This window comes from Labeo rohita, unplaced genomic scaffold (genome assembly GCF_022985175.1).
Source record: "Labeo rohita strain BAU-BD-2019 unplaced genomic scaffold, IGBB_LRoh.1.0 scaffold_30, whole genome shotgun sequence".
NCBI classification, from domain to species: domain Eukaryota; kingdom Metazoa; phylum Chordata; class Actinopteri; order Cypriniformes; family Cyprinidae; genus Labeo; species Labeo rohita.
Genome location: NW_026129217.1, coordinates 2039581 through 2057358, shown reverse-complemented (window position 1 = coordinate 2057358; position 17778 = coordinate 2039581). Strand labels below are relative to the sequence as shown.

Below are 17778 nucleotides of genomic sequence, written 5' to 3'. Positions count from 1 at the left end.
GTATAAATAGGATAGCGTGGAATCTGCTCACTTGTTCTGTTCTGAGGAGTCGAGAAGCATCTCAACCCACTCAGAGGCAGTCTGGAGTTGTGGCATGAAGGACACAACGTCCCCGTTCCCTCCATCAGGGAATGTGGGTTACCATACAAAACGATCTGATCTGTGGTTTAAAAACTGTAATGTGATCTGTGAGATTTGTGATCTGTTGAACCACTAATAATAAACAATTGAATCAAACGTTTAACTGCTGTTTTTGAAAATAAATAAATATATAAACATCTGTGCGTACCTCCAGATGAAATCCTGCAGGTGCCCCTGCTGTGCTCTGGAACAGTAAATATTTTAATTGTGTGTTTGTTTGTTTTTTTACAGGCTACATTAGTCTTTTTCTTCTGCAATGCACTTTGGCTGGTGACAATTTTCTTCCTTCAGGCAATTGGTGATACAATCTCCAAAAAGATCCCAAAAGTCTATCCCAATGGGACTCTTGACGCAACAGAAGTGTTTTCCATAGATCCGACTGCACTGATGTTTCTACTGGGCTTCGCATTAGTGCTCTTAATGCTGTTTGTTGCAATGGTTTACCACAGGTACACGCATAATACATAAACATGCATAATAATTAAATCGTGATTACTGATAAAGAGACAGATAAATGAATGATAAAAAGACAGATAAAGAAATGTACTATGTTCTTTTTGTTTCAGAATCTACACAGTAATCCATATGTGGCATATTCTGACACAGAAATGAAATCTTATAGAAAGAGGTCACAATAGGTGAGCCAATGGGTCACACACAAAATTATGCCATTTAAATATAATTTTTTTTATTTGTTTTTTGTTTTTTAATTGACCATGTCCATGTTTTAATAGGTTGAACAGATCCCGCACTCAAACCATCAACAGGAGACACAGCCAGACAGCCAATACCAAACAATCCCCTGAATATAACTGCTAGTAGCCTATATGATATATCACAATCACAATTCACGACACGATGATAGTACTAAATATTTGCATTGACCAATATAGACACTACAAGAAATGACACATGGAGTAAATTATGTATTGTTTGTTAGTCAATTACATTACTACTTTCCGTCCCAAATACCACTTTATTGCTTTCTCTCATTCTCGTTAAAACTTTTCATTCTATCTTTGTACACATTTACTGTAGAATGCATTTAAATATATTAAGGAAAATATGCATAATTGTCCTGTTGCAAGTATGTCTTTTCTTTTTATATAACACTTGTATTGCATTTGCTTTTTTTAAAAAAAGTGGTTTATTAAGAAAGACACCACACACTTGTATTGTATCTGGTTTATTAAGAAAGTGGTTTATTAAGTAAAACACCACACTTGTTGTTTTAAAGCTTTTATTACGAAAATGTTTATAGCATGTATTAGCAAGAGCATAGCTAGAGTACAAATATGTATTAGTATGAGCTTTCCCAGCAAACATGCCCATTTGGGGCCATGTGGGCCCACTGCGGGCAAAAAACAAAGGTAGTGAGTGAAAGAGTAAAATCATTTATTCACAACATTTTTCAAATTTCTATTCTAAAAATATTTCAAATGTCTCATATGTCTCAGTGTTTTATGTCAGTACAAGTCAAGTCAAGTCACCTTTATTTATATACCGCCTTTAACAATACAGAATTGTGACAAGGCGGCTGTACAGTATTAAATAGGAAACAGTACATCAACAATGCCAAAGGCAACATTAAACACTCACATTATAGGTAAAGGTAGTTAATCAAAAACAATAAAATAAAATGCAATATTGTGTTAAGAGAAAGTGTCCCCAACTAAGCAAGCCAGAGGCGACAGTGGCAAGGAACCAAAACTCCATCGATGACAAATGGAGAAAAAAACCTTGGGAGAAACCAGGCTCAGTCGGGGGGGCCAGTTCTCCTCTGGCCAAAGTTCCCGTGGTCTTGTGCCGACAGCCGTCTAGGTGATGTGGTCTTTAATGTGGATCCGTCTCTGGGGCTCATCTAGTTGATGTGGACTCCGCTGACATTCAGGGCTGTAGAGGTCGTCTCTAGGTGCTGATCCACCGTCTGGGCTGGGTTCGGACTGGATCCGGGGGGACTGCAGTGAACATCTGATCTGGATACGGACTGGATCTGGTGGTTAATGTGACCTCGGAATAAGAGAGAAACAGACTAATATTAGCGTAGATGCCATTCTTCTGACGATGCACCGAGTACATCGGGTGTTATGGGAAGTGTTCCCGGTTCCGGTTGACCTAATTAGTGCAGCCTAACAATCCTTTAACGGATCTGAATTATAAGAATGTGGATTTGTTATGTGTAAGCAAGGTTAAAGAGATGGGTCTTTAATCTAGATTTAAACTGACAGTGTGTGTCTGCGTCCCGAACATTGTAGGGTAGATTGTTCCAGAGTTTGGGTGCTAAATAAGAAAAAGATCTACAATGAAAGTCAGTGGCATCCAATGTGGCATCCAATGTTGTTTTCATTGTATGGACAAAAACATTTGAAATGTTCTTCTAAATCTCTTCTTTTTGCATTCTACAATAAAAAAAATGTAAGTAACAGGTTTGAAACAAGAGAGTGAGTAAATGATGATAACTTGAATTTCTGTGGAAGAAGGGGCAGTTTAAGAAATTACTAATGACTTTAACTTGATGCATGAATATGCAGCTTTAAATAAACTTAAATGTACACTGACCAAAATTCTAAACGCAACACTTTTGTTTTTGCCCCCATTTTTCATGTGCTGAACTCAAAGGTCTAAGACTTTTTCTATGTACACAAAGATGTTTCTCTCAAATTTTGTTAACAGATCTGTCTAAATCCGTGTTAGTGAGCACTTCTCCTTTGCTGAGATAATGTATCCACCTCACAGGTGTGGCATATCAAGATATGCTGATTAGACAGCATGATTATTGCACAGGTGTGCCTTAGGCTGGCCACAATAAAAGGCCACTCTAAAATGTGCAGTTTTATTGTATTGAGGGTGTTCAGAGGGGTCCAAAAACCAGTAAGTATCCAGTGTGACCACCATTTGCCTCACGCAGTGCTGCATCTCCTTCACATAGACTTAATCAGGTTGTTGATTGTGGCCTGTGGAATGTTGGTCCACTCCTCTTTAATGGCTGTGCGAAGTTGCTGGATATTGGCAGGAACTGGAACACACTGTCGTATACGCCGATCCAGAGCATCCCAAACATACTAAATGGGTGACATGTCCGGTGAGTATGCTGGCCATCCAAGAACTGGGATGTTTTCAGCTTCCAAGAATTGTGTACAGATCCTTGCAACATGAGGCCATGCATTATCATGCTGCAACATGAGGTGATGGTTGTGGATGAATGGCACAACAATGGGCCTCAGGATCTCATCACGGTATCTCTGTGCATTCAAAATGCCATCAAAAAAAATGCACCTGTGTTCATTGTCCATAACATACTCCTGCCCATACCATAACCCCACCGCCACCATGGGCCACTCGATCCACAATGTTGACATCAGCAAACCGCTCACCCACACGACACCATACACGCTGTCTGCCATCTGCCCTGTACAGTGAAAACCAGGATTCATCCGTGAAGAAAACACTTCTCCAAAGTCGGTTACGATGACAAACTGCAGTCAGGTCGAGACCCCGATGAGGATGACGAGCATGCAGATGAGCTTCGCAGAGATGGTTTCTGACAGTTTGTGCAGAAATTCTTTGGTTATGTAAACCGATTGTTGCAGCAGCTGTTCGGGTGGCTGGTCTCAGACGATCTTGGAGGTGAAGATGCTGGATGTGGAGGTCCTGGGCTGGTGTGGTTAAACGTGGTCTGCGGTTGTGAGGCTGGTTGGATGTACTGCCAAATTCTTTGAAACGCCTTTGGAGATGGCTTATGGTAAAGAAATGAACATTCAATTCATGGGCAACAGATCTGGTGGACATTCTGGCAGTTATTAGTCCATCTTTGGCATTGTGCTGTGTGATAAAACTGCACATTTTAGAGTGGCCTTTTATTGTGGCCAGCCTAAGGCACACCTGTGCAATAACCATGTTGTCTAATCAGCATCTTGAAATGCCACACCTCTGAGGTGGATGGATTATGTAGGAATTGTGTTAGCTCAAAGAATTTAAAATGATCAATATGTGTGTGTACATGAATGAGACTATGTTTCTCTCATCACCTGTACGTTGTAAATCTCCACCAGGTCTTTTGACCAATAAATATAATGAAATGAGTTATTTAAAACCTACATGATATGATATGACTACGCAGATGTTCCTTGTTCAAAGGCTTGCTGCAGTAGGGTCATAAATCTAGGGAGACTGTTAGCTAAGCTAGCAGGGACGCATCAAACATCTCAAGGTAAATAGGCAGAAAGCCTAGGAAGTGTTTCTAGTCTTCTCAGGAGGTACTTGTACCTCATGTAGCAGGCCTGACTGCTAAGGAGTAAGAAGAGACAGGAATTAGTCTACTAATGACCTGTACGGCTCATTAAGGGGACAACAGTTGCTAGAACTGCTATAATCCTATACCAAGAGGGAAGATGGTGATGGTCAGATAAACTAAAATAAGGCAAAAGAAAAACGAAAATATCCTAATAGTTTTAAGAAACTAAGGAAAGTACATAACTTGATTTAATTAAATTAGTGACTTAATTAAAATCAATTTAGCCGAACTGGTACATTCAAGCTAAACAAGGGTAACTAAATGAAATAAAATCAAAAGAGGTAGAACAATGTCAATATCAAAGTAACACAGTCTAATCAGAAGGTTAAGAGAAAGGGGAGAGAGAGAAAGAGGAGTGGCTTGAACATTACACTTTACACTCACACATGTCTAAATGTTAGTCGGATGCTAATGGCTAACAGTTGAGGTAAAGGGCTTAGCTTATATGCCTGTATGGCTGCTAAAGAGTTAGCTTTGGCTACACTCAGTTCTACTTAGTTTACACAAGGGTCTGTGATGTGTAGGCTGTTATCAGATTGAGGCTGCTCTCAACTTCCGGTGTCAGACGTTGCTAAGAGACTGATGCATGTTCACAGTTCCTATTGTGACTTTCGCTGGCTGCGGCACGCTTTTGGCTTCCTGCGCTCTTTGGATGCAGGCGTCGCACTCGGGCATGTTTCACTGAAGTGCTGGTGAGCGATGTAGGTGGTGACAAGGATGGTCTCTTAGTTGACACAGGGGTGTTGTTTCTGGTGCCATCTGGTGGTAAACGTTCGTAAATGATTTTCGTCGACCTTTGTGTAGGTGACATGCGCATTTTGAGGTCCGACCTGGCTGCTTTGCATCGTAGGGAGGCTGTATAGTTTGGAATCCGCTGGTTCGAGCTGGCATCAAACTTAGCATATTCTGTTGTCCTCTGTCGCTGCGTGCTGGGCAGTGCGCCACTCTTGCGTTGGTAGTGGCACAGGTACTCTGGTGTATTTTGCATGGTGCGTCTTTGGCATACATCAGCATTGTCCCCCCTTTGTTCCTGGAAAGCTGGGAGCTGTGGCGGTGTTTGGTTATCAGGAACAAATGTGAAGATGTTGTCATCTAGATGCAGCATGTGTGTGACATCGCTGAGCTGTTTTTGGCTTAGTGCCTCAGCGTGGTCGGAAAGCGTAAGGTCAGGCGTGTTAGCATGGCTTGTGAGCGGTGGCGGCTGCTTTAGCAAAGCTATCTTGTAGGTGGAGCCAGTGTGCGTGGGTGTGATGCAGGTGGTTTAGCAGCGTAAGGCGTTTGCTTGTGGCTTAGCAGTGATGCTTGGGGGGGGTGGGTGGGTGGGTTTTTTGTTGAAAACCTTAGGGTGCCACAAAATACCTTTTGTTTTTTGTTTTTTGTTTTTTTGGGCCTTTCACTGGTTTTCCACGGATGAGCATGTAATGTTCCTGTTGTGATGGCAATGTTTGTCTGGAACAGGTGTTGATGCTCGGCTGGCTTCTGGTTTGCTATGTTTCAATCTGAGTGGTGATGTTTGAAACTGAGCTTAGCCTAATTTGAGTCTATGCAGGTTAGCAATTTTCAAAGGGAGTTCTTGTGAGTTGCTGCGACAGGAGGGTTGATCCGGGTAGCTGTCACTCGTGCTGTGATGTCAGGTGGCCCGGCTTAAGGTGTTGCAGTGGGACAGGCTTGTCGTTTTCCACTAGGTACCTGCTCTGGGCGTGTCTTGCCTCGCTCTTGGGTCTATGAGCACCTGGGTTTGTGTGCATGGGATCCTTGGTCTACAGGCATTGACAGTTATAAACATCACACATTTGTGGCAGGTGTCTGTGATTCCCTCTGTTTTCTGGTGTGACTGGAACATTGCTGGATGGCTTGTGCAGCGCAGCTGTTGTCATCTGGGTGCTGGGCTCTGCTGAGAGCCGCTGCAGGTGTAATCCACCCCCCTTCTGGCCGCGCTGTCAGTGTGGACCAGGATGGAGGTAGTGGATGGCAGATGATACCCCATTCAGTGTGTGTAAATCAGGGATTTGATGGAGCGCAGGTGTCATTTTGGTGTTTGTGACACTGTCTTGAGCGCTTGTTTACCTGAGTGGGCAGTTCTTTTGACAGTTCTCCTAGCTTGTAGGTGGTTTCTGTGTAGTCCTGGATGCAGGTAAACTTGGTGTGATGTCATGTGGTTCTGTGCATGGGACCATGTACATGACATTAGTTCTACATCATCGTCATATGTGGGAAAGCAGCTTTGGCACTGGCGGTTAGTGTCAGGTGCGGGGTGAGGTCCACTTCGGAGTGGCCATTTTCTCTTAGGCTCTTCATGACGGAATTTGTTTAAAGTCTTTGAAATACCTGTATGGTATGTACACTGCAAAAGATGACTTTTCAGAAAAGGGGGTGTGGCTTCTAGAGTGGGCACTGCTTCACGTATTCCATTGAATGTGTGTGCACCGTTAGGGTTCTGGCCACGCTGGGTTTTGAGCCGAACAGTGACCCCTTTTGGTGAATGCAGGTAGTTTGTTCACCAGAGTGTAAACTTCTGGGCGTAGTCTTATCTAGCAGGGCTTTCTCGCAGTTGAGGGAGTCCTTGTGGAGCTGTGTGCACCTGACATCTGATGAAGTACCTGGTGCTCTTGTAGTTAACACTGTTGTGAACAGTGGCTGAGATGTCACACTTGCCTTTTGTGAGCTGGCAGTGAACTTCCGATGAGTTGACTGGTTGGCTGGCTGGTTAAGTTCCCGTGCTTGAGCCCAAATCTTTGTAATGTGTGGTTTCAACACGAGTCAGCAGGTTGGTGCTGATGAAGAGAGGGCGTGTCCATCTGTGATTTGTACGTGGTGCGTACATGCACTTAGTGCTGATGGTCAGGTGCGTGGGAGCTCCAAGCTTGTATCTTTTGGGCCGTGTGTGTTTTTTTTTTTTTTTTTTTTTTTTGGCCTGTTTCACGGTGTTCAGCCTGATGAGGAGCTGTCTGAGTGCCGCGGTCATCTTGTGTCTCTGTGGTGGACAGGCAGGTGGCAACAATTTGGACAATTTTAAGAGAGGGCATACTGGAGGGTTGTTGTTTTCATGCCTCTCATAATCAAAAGAGTCTGATTTGGTTTTTAAACTCCTGCTGTGGAGGCCTCTTGTCAGATCTGTTCTTTCAATGTCCTTGGAGTCTCTGCTGACTAAGCCGTCGTTGCACTGTTCTGCTCGCTGGATTGTCGTAGTCCATGTTTTGTTTCATGCCTTGAAGACTGCATGGCCAAGAAGGTTCAGCATTCCAGAGGCCGTCTGCTGAGTGCCCATGAGATGCCAACTTTCAGGTTGACCGGCGAAAGTGGTCTGCTCCATGTCGTCTCAGGGGGTACTGTCTGGTGCTTGGCTGTTTTCCGGCTGTCTGTAGAATCCGCCGAATCGAGCGATCGCTGTGCGGAAGAAGGCCGTAGCATTTGGGTGGTGATTCAGTGTGATGCGGATTTCTGAGGGAAAAGAGTTCTGGCGTTGATGCCGTCTTCCCTTGGTAGGCTCAGAGGTCGTAGCAGGCATGTTCTTAGCTGCTGTATTCCACTTTGACAGTTCTGACTGCTGGTACAAAAGGCTGGGGTCCTGTTGGCTGGAGGTGGAGCCAAGCAGATCTGTCTCGTGGTCACACTGGGCAATGTTCTTGCTTAAAAGTCAATGTTTTGCAGACAGGCATGTGTTGTAGCCTACTGCAGTGTTCAGGGAGATAGCGTTTAGTGGTGACAGCTGTCAGATTCCCGGCCAGCTTGCTGGCGTGTGAGGTGTGAACGGTGGGCTGTTAGCCCCGGGAGAGATTTTGTGTGGAGCTCTCCTGTTTGTTCACATTGTTATCTGCAAGCATTTGAGTTCTTTAAGATGTGCTGGGTTCAGCTCACTTTGTGTTTCTTTGCGGAGTCGTTGCTTGGACTTCGGCGTAGGCTGCTTGCAGGTGGCCTTTATAGGCTTTGGCCGTGGCATGATTGTTGTTGTCTGCCTGGGGCCATTGTAAAGAGAGCTTCTGCTGTTTAGGAGTGTTCTGCTGCACTGCTCTCTGAGCTCAGTCTGTGGGGGTGTTGCAGGCCTGTCTTGAAGCTTTTCTCCTCTCTCCTCCTGTAGGTCCTTGTCCTCTTCATCCGCTGTTTCTGGACATCCAGCTGTTCTAGGCGGTTCTGCGCGCTGTCCTGGTTCCGTCGTGGGTGAAGCTTTTTTCGCTGCGGCTTTAGTCAGACGATCTTGTTGAGGGCGTGGTCACTGATGATCCGGGCTGTGGACGAGTTGACTGGTTCTCTGCCGCTGTAGCTCTTGACTGGATCGTGATCCATTCGCCTGTGTGCGTGGTCGTCCGGCTGTTCTCTGCTCAGGTGCTGTAGTCACTGTAGATCCAGGGCAGGATGGCATCTTTGCCTTGTCAGGACTGGATGGCAGGACTGCGTGGTGACATGTTGACACAGATAGAGAGGGAGAGACAAAGCACAAGGAGCCAATGCAAGTCCGTACAGAACTAATGAGCTAAAATGTGGGCTATGTGTTGCGCACTGACGCATCTGATGTCATTAGATGGTGACGCAAGCTAAGCGCTTATTATCCTAGCCATAAAGACGGTGGCAGGTAATTTGTGTAGGTAAACACAGGAAAACTATGAGTAAACTTAATGATGAGTGATTAACTTTGGGGCTATTCAGTTCATCAGTGTAGTTACCAAAGATTTCACTGATGTTCAGACAGGTTCAGTCTCTAATAGGGAGAAAAAAAACAAAATCAATCAGAAAGAGAAGGGTAAAGTGTTAAAGCAAAAGAGAGAAAGTGAGCTGACTGCCAGCCCTAGGGTCAGTGACGGGGCCCGCCGGCTGGGGGGCGCTATGGAGTCGTCACACCTGAAAAATGGCAGAGCTCAGAAAGCAGGAACAGGCCCCCTGCAATGGGCTGAGTTACCCTTTTGGGGTACTGAGAGTGCAACTTGATCGATTTGGTCAAAGTTTAAATTTTGATCAAGACTGTTTAATCAAAAATTAAAAATGAGCAAATACAATTATAATTGCTAAAGGGAAAGTTGAAACTAAGGCGGTGAAATAAATAAAATTAAATCACAAAAAAAAAAACATACATTATGTTACTTATCATTATGGTTTAAATAACAATAATTAATAATGTAAAATCAAAAAGGAAAAGAGAAGGGAGAGACTGACTGGGACTGACCATAAGCATTGTTGCCCAAACAAAACAAAACATGAAATCATGCATAGGTATGAGAAGAGGTGTTAGACAGACTTCTAGCTTTACATAGAAGGAACTACCTTTTTATGCGGGATTTCAGATTCCACGTTGTGTGGATTTAAACGCGCATCTAAGCGCAGTTGCCATGGCGACGCATTATCGCGGGTGTATATTTCTTGTGTCCGTTTTACTGAACACAGGTACGTGTGTGTTTGCAAACTTTAACTTAATAGGATGCTGACACGAGACTTGTGTGTGCTTTGCACAACCACAATAAACAACACTCGATCGAGATTTGTACAGTAATAACGCAAAGTTGTTTACTATATTAAATCTATTCGATGAGCAAACGGGGTCAACCTTATCAGGTAGCTACGCTGATGGTTCTAACCCAAAGGAGCAAGATAGCTGATTAGCATTGGAATGCACATCAATGGCTAATCTATCTACACTCAAAATATAAAGATATAAAGGCCTTGTAAGGTGAAAGAGGAAACTCGCTCAATCAACTTCTTCACGCTAAAAAAAGGATTTCTTCGCTCAATTTAGGGTGGCTTTAGGACGCGCTATAAAAGATTTCTTCGTTTTATAGGGTCAATAAGTAAACTGCAGTTAAGTTACATCTTTAACAGCAGTTGAGTTTCTCTCTGTGCGAGAGGCTCAAGCATCTGTTAAGGTATTAAAGGTGGGCGGGTCCACACCTTTCTTACACGCGCGCACAAACGAAAGAGATGCGAGTTGAGAGACGAGTTTGAATAAACAAGCATGGAGACACACAAATTATTCCTGAGTTGCTCAAATCACATAGTTTAAAACTGGCCGCATTCGTCCGCCATTATGTAGGAATTGTGTTTGCTCAAAGAATTTAAAATGATCAATATGTGTGTGTACATGAATGAGACTATGTTTCTCTCATCACCTGTACGTTGTAAATCTCCACCAGGTCTTTTGACCAATAAATATAATGAAATGAGTTATTTAAAACATACATTTCAGTCAGGGAAAGTAGTTTAACTCACAGGAAATTGTGTATAATAATCGTCATTAAATATACGCAATTTCCAGTTTCTGATTAGTAACAGTAATGATGATATCGACTGTTTCTTTGTCCAGCAAATTCTTCAGTGATATCGATTTACTCTTACGTCAGCTCGTCGTCACGGCAACGCGTTTTACTAATCAGAACGGAGTTAAAACAATTGAACAAAATAGGGCTTAAGGTAGCAATATGAGATCGAAACACAGTTTAAGTGACTATTGTAATGTGAGCATTCAGCACAGAGAATCATTATATGTGAAAATATGGTTGTTTATTAAACTATTCTATTTACAAACGATCACACATAGATAACGTACATAAAACACAAATAGACAGAGAACGCGTGAGAGAGAGAGAGAGTGAGAGAGAGAGAGAGAGTTGCATGGTACAGGAATGAACGGTTCTGAACAACCTGAAATCGTTTTTCATAAAACGCCTTAAACGCAGCTATCTACGTTTGTAGAAAGAACGGATACTTGCAAGCTCTTGTTGTTGTGCATTGGTTCCGTATGTGTTCAGTTCAGAAAGTCCTTTTCCAGTTCCTTTTCAGAAGGGTGCATAGGCCTCATGGCCAATGCTAGGTGAGCCCCCCCCCCATGGGTCTGGGGGGAGGTGCGGGGCGACGTGTGTTCGAGTCCGGGAGAAGGGAGAAGAGGAGAAGGGAGAAGAGAGAGGCGTTCAGTCGTTTGAAGCCTTTAAGCTCTCTGGAGGCTGCGTCTCCAGGAGGTCCACGAACCAATGGTAACTTTTACCTTTGGAGGGAAACTTTTACGACTCTTTGTCTGTGAGCCTGGTATTTTGCATATGTCATTCGATTGGGTGTTGATGCAAAAACCACTAAGGTTTCTGAAAACACTAATATGTTGCAAAGGTATCAACATCTAATTTACACCATCTTTTAGATCATTAAAATACGAACTCAAAGAGTCCAAGCATGGCATAGGTGGGTTATACTACTAGTCATAATACATGCATAAAACAGTAGAAAGACAAATACAAATACAACAGACAAAATTAAAATACAATGCAGTAGTACTGTACACAATGACCTGGGCTATGTGTGATAGGAGGGTCAAAGAAAAGTTTGTCTGTGAAGGAATAGGAAAGAGTCCCTTTCTATAGGCATTGTGTCTTTCCTATAGAGTAGTGTGCTCCGTTTGCATTCCTTGAGGCAATAAAATCTGTGATATCTGATCGTTGTCCTGGCAACTGAGCCCTTTTGGGGTGATAGTTGCTTTGGGGGGTTGTCTCCAGAGCTCCAGCATGTAGCTGGACTTTTGGGTTTAATTACTATTTGTTAAATGTAACAAACAACTGTATGTCTGATTGGTCCAGACACTACAATTATCTCGGCAAAGGAGAAGTGCTCACTAACACCGATTAAGACAGATTTGTGACCAATATTTACTAGAAAAAGGCCTTTTGTGTACATAGAAAAAGTCTTAGATCATTGAGTTTAGCTCTTGAAAGATGGGGGCAAAAACAAAAGTGTTACGTTTATAATTTTGGTCAGTGTACATTAAAAAAGATGCAGCGACCTGGTGGCTCATTGTTTAACTGCAGTTGATGAGCCAAATGGAGAAAAAGAGGTATATATTGTATATATCAATACAACCTAAGAAGTGTTTGTTTTGACTAATCACCTTTGAGAAGAGATGCAGAATGACTGCTAGGTTGATCACTTACAACAGTGGTGTCCTGGAGGACCAACATCCAGCAGAGTCCAGCTCCAACCTGTCCACACGGCTGCCTGGAAGTTTGTTGTAATCTTGAAGACCTTGATCAGCTGGTTCAGCTGTACATGACTGGGGCTGGAGCTAAACGCTGCAATCAGGACTATCTGTCAATCAATACTTTTCTCACAGCAGAAGAAATCAAGCTGCTGGAGGACTATTTTGGGGGGGGGGATGGGTTAAATGCAGAGCACAAATTCTGAGTATGGGTCACCATACTTGGCCACACGTCACGTCACGTCATGTCCTTTCCTTTTTTTTTCTTAGCAAGGTAGAATCACATTTTTTCCTTTGTGCAGATCTTTTCTGTGGGTGTTTGGAGAATGGGATGTAACTACAAAACATACACACCTTTGTACCATCCTGTTTGACCTCATAGGTTTCAGATAGCGTGTATATTACCATACATTTTGGACAAACCACATATTGTGGAAAATTATCACAAACAATACCTGTCCCTTTCCTCAAAGAGGACAAAGGTTCCTCTCCATCTTGCATATTCAGATAGGCTTCACTCTGCTCCTCCGCAAGAATTTCCACTTCTTCGCCCTCCTTCAGCCACAAACTCATCCTATGCAAATATATATATTATTTAAAGAAACATATACACACACACACACACACACACACATTGTATAACATTATTATTTCATGAAATGTAAAGCATTTTGGCTTGTTTATGTGTCTCATGTTGCCCACATTGTTTTGAACTATACTGTATAGCTGTGTGTTGCGACCAGGGCCATCTCAAGTGTGGTTGCTGTGTGTTCATTGTCAAACTCCAAAATGAGATGATATTTATTATAAAATGCCATTATTTTATTTAAAACAAAACGTGAATAATTTGATGTAGCAAATTAGATCAAACTTAAATGATTCAATTGGGAATCGAATCCAAGGATGAGCTGTGTTGTGGTGTCATGTTGGTTGTAGGTGAGTGTGGCTGTACGCACCAGAGTATTAACTAACCATCGGTTCCTGACAATCTTGGCTTGTGTTGCCTCTACTTGGGACTGTGGTGTAGCTTCAGCGGGACAGCTAGAATCGGGTCGAAGAGCCTCGAGGCCACAAATGCCTTCCATGTCATCTCAAACGAATGGTTTGCTTGGGCAAAGATAATGAATGTCCTTAGTGAGCGTGCACATTTTTAGGTTTGGGGCCAGATACAATTGCTCATTATTGTCGTGATATGCCACCAACTCGGGAGTGTGTATTTTGATGTGGGTATTCCAGTAAATACCATTAGAGTTGATAACAGGTAGACTGAGAAGGAATGTCAGGTCGCCTACTTCTGGATCAACGTATAAGAGATGGCGCTTCCCAGGGAATAGGCGATGCGGTCTTGGATTGGAGTCGCAGGGCCTGCGCTAGGACGTTCTGGACCAGGCTAAGGGGTATTAAAGTCCTCCTATTATGCCTTTTCAAATTTGACTTTTCATGCAGTGTCATGTAGCTGTATGTAAACAAACTATCTGCAAAGTTGTGAAGTCGATAGTGGACAATAAATAAAGTTATTGTCCATCAAAAAAAAAAAAAGTCAGCCCACAAATCGCCTGAATGAATCGTCAGGAATTCTAATCTTTTTCTGTTACGACCGCACATCACAAAGTAACACATTTGCATAATGTCCGCCCACGTTCTATGTCACAAACAACTTGCCCGCCCACAAACGCAGTAAAGTTTCCATGTGGTTTCTATCATGTCGAGAAGATGCTGTATCCTAAGCTGTGAGTAAATTTGTTTTATATTAACTTCCAAAAGATGAATCAACAAAGATTGTATTTTCTAGTGATCGTTTAAAATATGTAGTTGTGAATGTTATGTTGTGTAACAACCCTGCACGTCTTGCTAACCGGCTAAATCACGCTTCTGTAGTTCTGTTGTTCAGATGTGGGCCCACTGTAGTCTAGAAATGTGTGATTAATGCAGCTTGACTGCCTGTCTGTCTCATTAGTTGGAGTAATGATAAAGGATGGCGCACAAAGCAGCTTTCACACCGAATACGGAAAGCACTGCGCTATGAAACCCATTTATTTCAATTGCTTGCGCCACGTGAGGATGGCTTGTTTCTTTGGGTTCCTCTGACTGGCAGTTCTGGCAGCCTGCGAGTCCATCTTCCAGCGATGGTTTGTGGTTTTGGGCATATCTTGCCTCGACGTCGCGGCCTCGGAGCGTCATCAGCCAGGTGGCTATACGTGCGTTGGTTACAACACCATCCCGAATTCGTTGGCTGCTGAGGAAGGTTACGGTTTGGTGACATGTTCCAATGTAGTTGGAGAAGCATTGGATGGCCCATACCGTGCAAAGCATTCTCGCAGTCTGAGTACTTGCATTCAGGAGGGAGCAGCATCTTGCTGCCGTAGGCTACCACCCTCTTGTCCTTGTCATGGGGGTGGTACAATCCTGCGCTGAGGCACTGTTTGGAGAATCCCGCTTCTAGATAGAATTTCTTTCCTGGGAAAGGAATTCAGGGTAAGCCAGGCAGGGGCAGAGCACAGGCATAGTTTGAGCTGACTCACAGCATTGTCCTGTGCTCCCGTTCAAATGTAGGGTTTGCCTTCTCGTCCACTAAGGAGGCTAACATAGTTCACCTTGGTCTTGCACCATTGTCCTTTGTGAAGGGCGATTTTAGCTCCTGCTGTCATCAGCTGGTTCAAGACGTGATCGATCTCTTTCAGGTGGCCTGCCAAGTTGATGCTTTTGAGCAGCAAATCATCTACGTAGTGTGACGAGCGTCTCCGGGCTCATCAGCGTCGCCCTGGTAACAGACAACTCACACCTGCACGTGCTCATCACCGCAAATCGGTCACCGCTGCTTCCAAATCAACAGCCCGGCTTTATAAGCCGGCCACGCTCTGAGTTCAATAGACAACCGTCTCGAGCTGAACTTACGGCATGCTAACCTTTGTTCTCTTGTCCTATAGAAAGCAGCGAGTGACCGGTAGCCACACGAGCACACCTGGATCCCCACTTTCACCGGAGCACAAGAGGAACACTGAGCCACACGCCGCACCTACCTCACGCCTTTTCTTCACTGTTTCATTCACAAGTATTGTTAATAAAATCCACCCTCCGGGGTTGTTCACTCGCATTACCTTGTCGTGTGATTCTTCACCCGTGACAGTAGATAATGTTGCCCCTGGTTCTGGTGTCGGGGCAGGCTTTGTTCAGGAAGATGTTAAATTCGGCTGGAGAGATGTCATAGCCGAAGGGACACCGCATGAAGGCATATTTGTGATTTCCGAATGTAAATGCAAGTTTATGTTGGTTGTCAGGGTGAACAGGGATTGTCCAAAATCCTGCGGCGACGTCCAAGGTGGAAAGGATCTTGGAATCTTGGAATATGCTTGATTGAGATAGAGAGTGAGAAAGTCAATGGAGTCCAGTGTTGTTTTCATTGTACAGACAAAAAAAATGTTGAAATGTTCTTCTAAAGCGCTCTCATGCGGCAGCCTTCAATTCGCTACGCGTGATCACGGAGCCTGTAATGGAGCAGTATGCTAGGGTCATCGCCTTCCTCCAGGATATCATCCATCTTTTCCATGGGATGAAGATTGGTCAAATGGGAGGAAGGTAGCCTGTTCAAACTGGGGTTATAATGGCAACAACATTAATTTTGGCCATACAGGAGGAGATGCTAGCACAAGGACATAGGTTTGTGTTATCCTCAAGGTTCACACAAGTCTGCCTTAAAGATACATTCAGTTATGTGAGGTCTAAAAACCCCATACAAACTCCAGTGGAATTCCATAATGCTCTGAGAATCATTTCTGTGGGGCAGTTTTTCACCACTGTCAGGTCTGGGAGCTACAAGGAAGATGACAGTAGCATTTTGTCAGACTTCCTGGATACAGTGTAACAAAATGTCACTACAACAGTCAGAGTGGAACAGCTGATGGTGGAGAACAGAACAGAACAAGACCTCACAAAAAATGTATTCTCTAATCTCTCATAAAATTTGCCAGCATCTGTAGAATTATTTACAGGGTTCTCACCAGAGATGGGAAGTAACTGAGTACAAATACTTTGTTACTGTACTTAAGTACTGTAGCTTTTTCTGGTATCAGTACTTTACTTCACTCTTTATTTTTCTGACAACTTTTTACCTTTACTCCTTACATTTTTACACAAATATCTGTACTTTCTACTTATTACATTTTCAAAACAGGCTCGTTACTTTAGTTTTAATCTGCATGTAGTGGATCACCATTCGATTACGAATCTCTAAATCATGAATCAATTACTCTGTACTGGCAACGCGATTCGGCTCGTGTGCGTGCGTTCTGCGTCTCCGCCAAAACGGTTTGAGTAATAAATGCGAGAGATTCGAGAATGGAATGGATCTGAGTGGCAAAACTATTGACCAGGACTTCAAGTGCAGGTCAGTTTCATCTGTAAATAGGCTACTGTAGTTTGTCTTTGTTTAGTTAAGTGCTAGCATCTCTTAGCCTCAGCCAGAGGACTAATACTACTGTTATAATAACTAATATAATATAACTAAACTAATCTAAATTACAGTTACTCAAAATACTGTATGTAAAAGGATATCATTATTATCTACTGTAAAGTAAACTGTTAGCAAACAAATGTTATAAGAGAAAGTTTCATAATATGTTTAGAGGGAGCTAAACGTAGCCAAAAATCACAGTTACTATAGTTAAAGCAAATTAACCATGGTTTTGCTAAACTAACCATAGTCTCACCATAAAACTTCTAGTAAAACTAGGTTGTGAATTAAACCAGATTGTAATCAATCCACCAAAAAACATGGTTAATTTTAATAAGAGAAAAATATGACTCATGATAAAGCAGTACCAAGTTCAGAATAAGAATTTTTAAGTAAAGATATTGTCATAATGTAGTTATTATTGTACTATTTTTGACATTTAGGAAATTTTACTAAATCTATAGTATATAAGTAATTTTACGATAAAACAACACATGGTCATAATGTGATACTTTAAATTGAACTAAAATAAAGTTATGTTATTGCAAACAGAATACAATGAGGTGGTTGTTTTGCATGAAGGTGGAGACAGTTCTGCTCATAACAGTAGATGGCTGATGGGAAAAGGGACAGGTACAAGAAAACTAGTGAAAAAAGAAGTGAACACACTAAGTGAGAGGTATCATGGATAATAAAGGGACTGAAAAGGAAAATGGAAATGAAGGTGCAGTTCAAGAGAGAACCTTTAATTATTTTAAGTATTAGGTTTTAAACCTTTTCTTGAAATGTGATGGCCATACAAAAAATAGGTGGTTTCAGGATTTGTTGTGGGTGAATGGGATGGCCTAGATGAGTGTGCGATATCCTCAGCCTGAAATTTTGTCCCAGTCCTGCCCCGTTCTACATGGTGGTTGTTCAGCCTTGATGTATTCATTAGCTAACAAAATT

The 17778-nt window shown here is 42.8% G+C and overlaps 1 long non-coding RNA gene across 1 annotated transcript; it reads left to right on the top strand.

Annotated features, from left to right (window-relative positions):
- The first annotated feature begins 377 nt into the window (after positions 1 to 377).
- Positions 378 to 1422, top strand: LOC127160225 (uncharacterized). The gene is made up of 3 exons (XR_007826673.1): positions 378 to 590; positions 708 to 779; positions 876 to 1422. It is a non-coding gene; the product is annotated as an uncharacterized LOC127160225 (long non-coding RNA).
- The last annotated feature ends 16356 nt before the right edge of the window (positions 1423 to 17778 follow it).